General features: G+C 38.9%; 1 long non-coding RNA gene across 4 annotated transcripts in view; it reads right to left on the bottom strand.

The window, feature by feature from the left end:
- The window catches only part of LOC106505748, an 842,810-nt gene that overhangs the window by 558,849 nt on the left and 273,431 nt on the right, over nt 1-10,530 (bottom strand). The window lies entirely within an intron of this gene.

Raw genomic sequence — 10,530 nt, 5'->3', positions numbered from 1 at the left:
GTTCTAAATGCTTTACATACATTAAGTGACTTCATCCTCATTCCACCCTTGTGAAATAAGTACTATTACCCCCCTTTTTTACACAGAAGGAACCCAAGATCCAGAGAGGGTAAGTCACTACCCAGGGATCCATAGCTGACAGAGGGCAGGGCTGGCTTGATGCAACGGTCTGGCTGCCAGCCATGTGCCCTCGACAACCACACTGTACTGCCCTTTGCTGGCAGCACGTGACTTTGGTCCCTTTATCTCTTCTCATTTTAAACTAAGGACCTGGATTGCATCCTCACCCAACCTGTTCCCACAATGACATCTCGTCCAGGTTTTGGTCACACGGTCATTTCTATTAACTTGATGCAGAAACTACCACTGTCATCATTTCAACACCATAACCCTATCCTGTGTTCACAGGACACAGAATCAGACTTCTTCCCCCACTGGTAAAAGTCATTGAATATTTTTAACACAGCCCTCTTGCCTTTCAAAAGAGAACAAATTGGAAGAAGGTGTTTTTGCTCAGCTTCATAGTGAAACTAGGTTGCACCAGGAAACCTGTGTCTATTTCTGCCTGAAGCCCCATCTCTGGGCTTCAGAAGAGCCGTGTCCTTCCTCAGGCTGAGTTCTCTTCCCAAGGGAAATGCAGGCAAAATCACTGGTATCAGATGATCTTTTTAAAAATCCTATGAAGATGTTGGCTGCTCATATTCATTTCATAGTTTACCACTTAGCATTGGTTTTACTATTAATATCCAAACACAAGGGGAACGTGTGAGAAAGGATATAGCTGGATAGTCTATTTAAAGAAGGTAAAAATGAAGAAAGAAGATTTCAGATAATTCAACTTTCCAAACAATACTTTATGACAAAGATGAATACAGAAAGATTCATTTCAGTATACAAGGAGTACTGATTCTGAACTACTTAAGAGATCAATTGCTAATTCAGTCACTTGGCAAACATACACTGAGAGCCTATGTTGCAAATTTTGTGAAAAACATTTGTGTCAGGAATAGTGTTCATCACTGCACATAGATTATCTCATCTAATTCTTACAAAGCAAATCTCTGAGAAACTATTATTCCCATTTTACAGATGAGGAAATTGAGTAGCTGATAAACTGGTAGAGTCAAGATTTAGGTCCAGATTTATCTGACCATATTGCCCCAAACTCTTTAACACTGTGTTTTACCACCCTCTAGGAAGAGAAAAAATAAAGATAAATGGGAGGTATTTTTGCTCTTAAAGAGCTTACTGGTTGACAGGAGAGATGATACATACTCAGAAAAGACTATCATAAGGTAAAATGTAGTCCATCGCCAAAGAGAGGAAGACACTGGCATGTAAGGGAGCTCAGAAGAAGGAAAGAAGACTTCTGGCCAGAAGGATCACAGCCAGCTTCCTGGAGAACGTGGAGTTTAAACTGAGTTCTCTGGGATTTTAACCAAAAGATTTGAAAACAGAGCATAGCAGCCAGAGAGAATGGTAGGTGCCAGGGTCAGAGAACAAAGCCTTCGAGTTTGTGAGGACCTAAGAGAAACAGTAAGAAACAAAACTAAGTCATGCTCACTGTTTGTCTCCAGTACTTAGAACAGGTGCTCTGGAATACATAGGGTAAATAAATGAATTTGGAAAAGACCAATAAAGACAGACTTTGGAAACCTTTGAATGTCACAGTACAAGATGGGATATTCTATGAGCAGCATAAAACTCTTCAATGGAAAACTATCAAAGAGGGACACAATCTGAGCTTCACACTAAGAAATTAGTCAAAGGACAGAATGGCCTATAGATAAACTCAAGGACAGAAGGCTGACAAATGGTCAATGTGAGAAGGATCAATGGCAGTGACCAGTGATGTGGAGAAGCGTGGATTGCAAATGGCTAAACATAGAGGAAGAACCTCCCTTTCCTCTACAGCCCCTTCTTCCTAACCTCATCTAGAGGCAGTGGAAAATTCTTATATTGATTCAAATAGCACTGGATGTAAACAGTGCCTCAACTGAAGAGGAAAAGCAAATATTTAATTAATCATTCTAACATTTTGTCTGTGTGATCAACTACTGAATATTCCCAAACATGTCAATGGAAGTTTTCCAAATAACCACCTATTGGGCAATAAAGATCAAACATCCCAATTTTGAACTGAATTTTTTTTTTCTTTTTGCTCAGGGTTTTTGGGTTAGATAGATAAAGTCAAATCTCCACTTTCAAATTATCACTAAAGTAACATTTCATAGATCAATGATCATCCATTTCAACTTTCTGCCCTGGCCAATGGTCCCCCTACCCTTAAGTCAAAGAGTACTGATAAAGTTCTCTGAATTCTTCAGCAATTAAAAAAAAAAAAAAAACCTATAAAGCACTCAAATCTAACTTAGATGAGCATTGATCCTTAGGAATTATGTCCACCATGTATAAGCAATATTGCAGCAGGAAAGCATATATCCACCCCAAAGCACTAACAGTGCTTAACTTGTCTAAGTGGGATTATAAGTGGGGGTTTTTTTCCCCTGTACTTTATTCTTTTTTCTGTACTTTCACATTTATAATTCAAAGAATAAAATAATTTAATTTTAAAAACTATAAAACTAACTATAAAAAAAATATATTGACATAGCTGAGTATTCTCAAGGTTTTGTGGCATAATGTTTTTGTGGCAATGCCAGGGTTTGCCAAAAGGAAATGCTGAGACACTGCTAGTACTGTCTGGAGCACTTTCTCGGCCCAAGGCTCCCCACTCCTAATGCCAACCATTCTTTTCTATCACCATCACTGCCCCCAAATAAGATATGTGGGCTCCCCAGCAGATACTCAATTTCCTTTCAAACTGAAAGCAGGAAAAACAGAAAAGACTGTCTCCATCCTCTTTTCTCCCAATATATTGCCCTTTCCTTTCCAGACTTTCTGGAAGCCAAACAACATCACTACCCTTACCCATCAAAATTGTGCCCATGCTGGTGACCACAGAAGCCACTTCCTCATCCCCCAAATGCCTAAAATCCAGTAACCTTTTCTTTGGCCAAGTTACAAAGTTGCCAGAAGCAAACTTTCCTATGGACATGCTGATCTGTCTTCCAATGATCTGTCTAAATATTGCCTTCTTCATATAATTTATAAATGTCATGTGCAAGAACAAGGCACTGAAAAGTAAATGATCTAACCACACACAACTGTCATTTTACTCCCTGTGCTCACCCTTCTGGTTTAACTGCAAAGAAACAAACCAAAAAAACTGAATCTCCTTCAAGGACACAAAGCTCTTGTGTCCTTCATAAGCAAATCAGTCATAAATAGAACACATCTCAAACTTAATTTACTGATGGTATGTACTAGAATGAGGTCACAATGTGATTTTTTTCAAAGTATTAAATCATTTTGTCCATTTTCATAGCAAAAGCATCTCTTTAACCCATATGCCCATTTAAAACTGTTTTAATTATTCTCCTTAAATGCCAAGAGAAATTTATTTTTTTGCTTTTTTTTTTTTTAGGGCTACACCCATGGCATATAGAAGTTCCCAGGCTAGGGGTGGAACCAGAGCTACAGCTGCAAGTCTACACCACAGCCATAGCAACACCAGACCAGGGCCACATCTGTAACCTACAACATAGCTCACAGCGAGGCTAGGGATGGAATCCACATCTTCATGGATACTAGTTGGTTCATTAGCACTGAGTGAGACCAGAGATGGAACCCACATCCTCATGGATACTAGTTGGTCCATTAGCACTGAGCCACAATGGGAACTTTCAAGAGTAATTATTTAACTTAAATAAACAGTGGAATATTGACCCATAATTTTTTTTCTCACAGTAGGCCATTCTTAAAAGGAGAGTAAAGTGATTTGGGTTTCACACCTTTTAGGATTCTTTAGAGACCTTGAAAAGAAAAAGGAAACCAGCATATATGCTCCTCCACCAATCCTCTTCTTTACCTTCTTTGTTGGAAAAGGGGGTGAAAAGGAGCTGCCAGGCATCAATTCAAGATGCTCTCTGGCTCAGGAACAGGGCTGGGGGAATTACAGCCACCAAAAGAAGGTCCAGGGTGCCACCAACATGATTTCCCCAGACTTCCTGACCAAGAACCCTATAAAGTTCCATCTTCTCACAACCTGTTTTGTTTATTTCTATTTGCGGTTTTGGCTTCACCTAACAGAGTACGGAAACCACATAATATTTACGTACAGTTGCCAACTGTAGCCTCATCTTTATCTTAACTGTTTCTTCAACAAAAGAAAAACAATAAAAAAATGATACTCTTCCTGTTAAGCTCAATTATGAGCATAACAGTTGATTATCTCACTTTCAGTATGACCAGTTAGGGTCTAAATATTATTTTATGAATGGCAGCAACCATCATATGGAAAGCATGGCTGTCCTAAAGAACAGATTTAGAAGTCAGGGATACAATGCAGAGAGTGCTAACCCAAATGCCTGTAGGAGGCCAGCAAGTAACTAACTGAAAGAGTGAGATAAACTGAGGGAAGACAACAGGAAGACAAAGCACTGAGAGGAACTAGAGTGTACCGCTCACTAAGGTAAACAAGAGGCTTTTTGCCTAGAAGTCAAAAGTCAGGTGAACAGAGAAGCTCCAAGTTCATCTGGGTGCTTCCAGAACAATGATTCGTTCTTCTGCTGGAAGGGGCCACACCCAGAAACCACAGTGAAGCAAGCAAGCACTAAGGGAATGTACTCCAAAGACCAGTACAAATATTCAAAACCTTTCCATGTCTAGCCTCAAAGAGGAGTGTGTCACCAGGAAGGGATGGATCCCAGGAAATATTCTGGGACAAGAGTATTTTGATACTGCTCAGATTGTATACCACAATAGTGACTGCCTACACAGCTTGTCCTAAGGCCCAACTCGAAAGACAGTTCAACTTGCCTTTTCTCAGGGAAGACACCAACTACAAAAAAAAAAAAAAAAAAAAAAGTAACTTAATTCCGGAAACAGAAGGATTTCCAGAAAAAAAAATTAATTTTACACAAATTTCTCTGATTCTGGAAAGGCTCACCTGGAAAAGGTTTCACATATTCACATTGTGTAAATGCCTTGGTCTTCATTATTTATAACACATTGAGTGAATAACAAATCTCAGCTCCATTTCTGCTACGTTTACCCAGCCATCCTACCCCTGATCACTTAGGCAGTTATTGAAAGGGAATGATCCAATCAGACCTTTCCTTTCTCATATTATTAAGAATTGTGTCATCATTGCATAAGGCCTGAAGTTGCAAAAACTGTTATTTCAAAAGTGATGACTGAGCTCCTTCTATGCACCAGGGCTTACACACTGGACAAACAAGGAATGGCAAAGCAAAGTTCTTGTTCTTTATGAATCCCAGTCTAAGTATGTGTCAATCATATACAGAATTAGCCAAATGACCATGTAAGAAAAAACATTATGAATAAAATGCTGTAATATTGGCATGGACATCCCTAATTCTGCCTGGGAGGTAGAGAATGGGGACATTTGAGCTAGCCTTTAAACGACTGTGAAATATAGGAAGGGTGGTTCCAGAACATGACACCATGTATAGAATTTCATATTCATAAAATTCAATATCTGGTACTAAGTGATTACTAAGTAAATTTTTTTCATTTATTTTGTTTTCATCTTAGGTTTTCTTTTTGTTGTATTTCAGCTTTATTTTTATGAAGAGTATCTGAAAAATTTATGAATTCTCTCTACTAAGTCCGGTATTGCCCTTGAGTTTAGTTGGGGTAGAATTATAAATGTTTCTCATCTCTTTCCCTAGCTACCGACTTTAAATAGGATCCCATAAAGTGACACATGACATTTAATAACAAACTCAATGCATAAAACTGCTGAAGTGTTTGAAAAATATAAAAGCTTTATGACAATACATATCAAATGATACAGAATATGAAAAGTCTTGGAACATTATCGGGATTGGCTAGAAATAAACCCAACATAAATTAACCTCAGTTTTATACAAGTGGAAATGGCAATTATATTGGAACAAGGGAAGATGTTCAAAACCAATAGTTTTTATGTTATTAGATTGATGTCCCAACATCATGAATGGCTTATTATCATTTGATAATTGGGCCAGCCTATTTAATACTTGAGGCCTTAATTGTGGTTCCTCCCAGAAGATGAAATATGAGTGAAAAGCCACAGCTTTTTGTAACACAACGAATCAATCCCCCCCCAAAAAAAAGCCTCTGTTAAAAAAATGATAAAACACATCATATATTTTTGGATTTATCAAGCCACATGCCTTCAAAATAATTAGCGTTTGTCATTTTGGTTTATACATGAAAAAAATCTGATAAAAGGTAGGCAAAATTAAATCAAATGCTTTTAGCAGGCACTCAATGAATTCCCCCTACTAATGTTTACAGTGCTAGGCTATCTATTTGTACATCATCTGTCATTTGTTTCCAAAGGGTTCTATTTTCTGATATGATAGTTGCAGTGCATTATGAATCAGCTAATTATACAATAACCTTTACCAGAAGCAAAGCCAGAATTACATGGATTTCAGGGCAGTTATTTCTAATCCCCATTTTAAATTACATCTGTCTCTTAAGTCAGGAGAAGAAAGAAGCAGTTGGTAAACAAGCCACCTTTAGCTGAAGCCAATTGATGGATTTGTTTTGTTGGACAATAATAGCTAATAAGAGCTATAAAAAAGATTTATGTTTTCATAAACTAAATGTCTCGTATAAACATTATTTTCACTCCTGGTTAATGATACAAGTTGGCCCAGACTTATTGTCTTTACTTGGTGAATTGTATATGATATAGATAAATAATCTCTAATGGGTTTCAAAAATGCTCTTTATGGAAAGAGGTGGATACAAATAAATAACTCACCATTTTAACATTATCCTTGTATAAATGTGTTAAAAACCTTATTTTTTTCTATCTTTTATTGAATGTAAGGTGTCCAATAATTGCCTCCATGACAGAAAACGTTCTGCTTTGAACTATTCTGCGACCTTTGGGTAAAATATACTGAATAATGAAATGTCTTCCTATTCCTTTCCTCTCACTAGCCCCTCTGCCCCTATTCTCTACCTTCCTACTGTTTCATTACATATTTCAGTATACTTACGATGACTAGAACACCAATGAATGCAGAGCAACTGATGTTTAAAGGGAGGAGGAGGGTTAGGTGGAACAACTTAGCATATGGGGAAAAAAAGATATTCTCTGTAATTTTTTGTGGATGGGCCATGTGGTTTAGCCCACATATTGGTTTGTGAACAGACTATCCCCATCAGATGAGTCAGAAAGGGGAGTATTATTTATTTGAGAGGATATTTGTCAATGTAGTTCTGAAAAAAAAGGTACAGGGTTCTAATCACCAAGCTCCATGACAAAGAGAACTCTTGAGTGCGATCTTCCTCAGCCTCTACCATCCTGCCGTATCATACAACACCATCTGTATGTGAGTACTAATAATTCAAAGTGTGCTGAGCCAAAAAAAAAAAAAACCAAACAAACAAACAAAAAAAAAGTACATGTTCTGATACAGTTTCAAGACCTTTCCAGATATGAAGGTACTGAGATTAACATTCAGGCACTTGCTGATTTTTCTTTACCTATGTTTCCTTCACATATCCTTCACTGATGCGTCCCTTTTAGCAAAGAACATGCAGTAACAATAAACACTCACAGACTTCAGAAACCCCAGAGTCATGAAAAACAAACCCCTTTTTCTAAGTCCCTCCTCGATCCTTCATTTCAGTTTTTTTTTTTTTCTGATTCAAGGAAGAAAAATACATTTATTTTCTACATACTTAGCAGCCAGATTGTCACCTATCATATCTAATAAATGCTGATGTACTCTTTGGTGAGGAATAAAAGTGTTAAATAGAAGGAAGCTAAGACCAAATCTCTGGGCTTTCAAGGTCTTGAAACTAGCCTGAGAAAACAGAGTCCCTTTCCCCCATCACTGGGTAAAACACCTGATGGCACTCCCCAATGAATGGTTGCAAACCCACCCCCAACCCAGAAGGAGAAATAAGCTTTTCAGAGTGATATAGAGTATCCATTATGCCAAAAGCCTCAGGGAAAATATTGGTCTTCAAAATACCTTCCTATTTTACTTTTTTTTCCCTTCAGAACCAAGTTTTTGAAAGAACTTTTTAATGCTTTTTCTCCTCACCTTTACACCTCCCTGCTCATCCTTCTCATTGAAATTCTTATATTCTTATCTTCCCTTCTCTGTCCACAACACTTTCCGTAACTCCAAACAAGTCCTTTGGGTCCCTATTTAAAATCTGTCCTTTTCTGAGAGGACTTCATCAATCCCCCAATCAAGTTAAGCCCTCAAACTCGCCCTTCTTATAGCATAATCTTATCTACTCCAAAGTTTGTTCTATTTTCTATACATTGACCAACAACCATTCAAATTAACATTTCTTAAAGAAATATTAATGTGGAGAACCATGCTGCAAAGTCAAGTCTTGCTGACCTTGGACCTGTTCTCTTCTAGTCCCTTCTGTATTAAACTGTCAAGTTGTCTTAATTCACTCATTTCAAAATTGTGTATTACCCCCTCTGCCTCCTATGGTGACCAGCTTGGAATCCCCTGCTTACTTAAACCATATATCAGAATGTATTAAGGTTCTGGAGGAAATTTTAAAATCCTTGGCTAATGGATTCTAGACTCCACATCAAGTCAGTCTGAGTGTTGATGTAGCCAGAATGCTATGCCCCCTTTACCACTCCTAACTAAGCCCTGATGACAGCAGCCCCTTGGGGATTCGGGACTTGCCTCATTTCCTATGGCAGAGTCCCTGTCTTGGGCATAGTTCCTTTTGAACTGGAGTCTTGCTGGTTCTCTTCATGACAGACCCCTGCTCCCTGCTGCCTCAGACAGATCTCTCAGACACCAGCACCAGCCCTCTTTCCCCTCCACTTAACAGTTATCTGCCTCTCTCTACTCATAAACCCATCCCAGCCCCTAACTTGTTCTGACTGGTCATCTAATCCACAGATTGAGGCCCTTCTCCTTTTCCCTTCCTGGCTCAGTCCATCTCATCTCTGTTCTCTCGTACCTGACAGATACAAAAACACAAAGAAATGAATCAACTTTTCATTTGCCCACTGCACATGTTGACATTACATAGCCATATAAATAAAAATAAAGGATATCACTTGGAGATTCATCCCTTTTTATTAGTAATATATTGAAATAATATGAACTTAGTCCACATTAATAAGCATTCCCAAATTCTATCACAGGAAAGAATACTGGCTTAGGAATCAGAAGATATGACCTATTCACTAAATGTCCACTATCAACAGAAGGCATACCTTTGCTCCTCCATCCCAAAGTTAAAATGACAGGACTTAACCTGGCAATTTCTATAGTTTTTCCCAACTCTATATTTCTCTGACAAGAAAAAGGTGCTCTATACCTTCTATTAATGACGTGGCTTGTTAACTTGAACCAGAGATGGTTCACCAGAAGCTTTTAGTTTGAGAAATTCCTCTAACTGTGGCCAAACCCAGCACTATAAAAGGAAAAAAATGAGATAGTTCCTCCCCCTGCAGCCCACTGACCTGTGGCCTGGCTCAGGCCTGGACCCCAAGAAAGGGGAACAGCTGGTGCCTGCTGAAACAGCCAAGCTGTATCACACCAGCTCATGATGCAGCTGATCCAAGGCTATCCAGCCGCAGTTTGGCTGCCCCCCAACCAGATTATAAATTCCTCAAGGGCAGAGAACTCATCCTTTATATTTTTCCTGTATCCATATGGAGCAGGAGGGGAGGGGGGGGAGATTGTTGGGCTGGCAGCCCAGCCAGAAGCTGAAGAATGTTATCCGCCCCCATCCCCAGCCAGCCTCCTCCCTTCTAATCACAAGAGGAAGACATTCAGGAATAGCTTTTAAGATGTGCCTCCCTCCTTCCTGCCTAAGAAGCTATGTAAGTAGTTCATGTTCTCCTGAAGTTGAAGGGGAGACTAAAGTCCATTGATGTATTCATTGAGATATTCCTGCAACAAAAGGATAAGAGGCCAGCCAAAGTGCACCATTGTGTTCATATCCCATTTCAGGGATCTGCTGAGCTGGGAGAAACTCTCTTCCCTATATAATACTGACTTAACTGAAGAGCCAGACCCTGTTCAGGCACCAGCTGTGTGGCTGGAATCTATGTGACTAGAAACACCACAGCCAGAATCAAGGGGGCCCTCTCTAGAAAAGTGCATTGATACATCAAGGTTGGCCAGGGTATACTCTGCCCAAGTATTTCCGGTTGTGGTATCTGAGGACCACTCAGGACTTTGGGGAAAAAAAAAATTATGGAGAGATGAAAACTCTGAATATCATTCCCAACTATGCTCAAAATACAATTTAGTCTACTCTCTGAATTTTCTAATGAGTAGCACCCAGCTGGATAAATTACTTGTCACTAAGCGATCGTTAAATTCTTCCAGCTTCCTTTGACTAAACTAGAGGCAAAGTTTCAAGGTAGGTTCTAGTTCTTTCTTTGTAATTTGTTGCCATTGTCATCATCATTATATGATCATTACTAAAGTAGTACATACTCAT

The sequence above is a fragment of the Sus scrofa genome, chromosome 13 (assembly GCF_000003025.6).
Source record: "Sus scrofa isolate TJ Tabasco breed Duroc chromosome 13, Sscrofa11.1, whole genome shotgun sequence".
Classification (NCBI taxonomy): Eukaryota; Metazoa; Chordata; class Mammalia; order Artiodactyla; family Suidae; genus Sus; species Sus scrofa.
The sequence above is the reverse complement of the archived record's forward strand: the minus strand, read 5'-3'. Positions and strand labels throughout refer to the sequence as shown.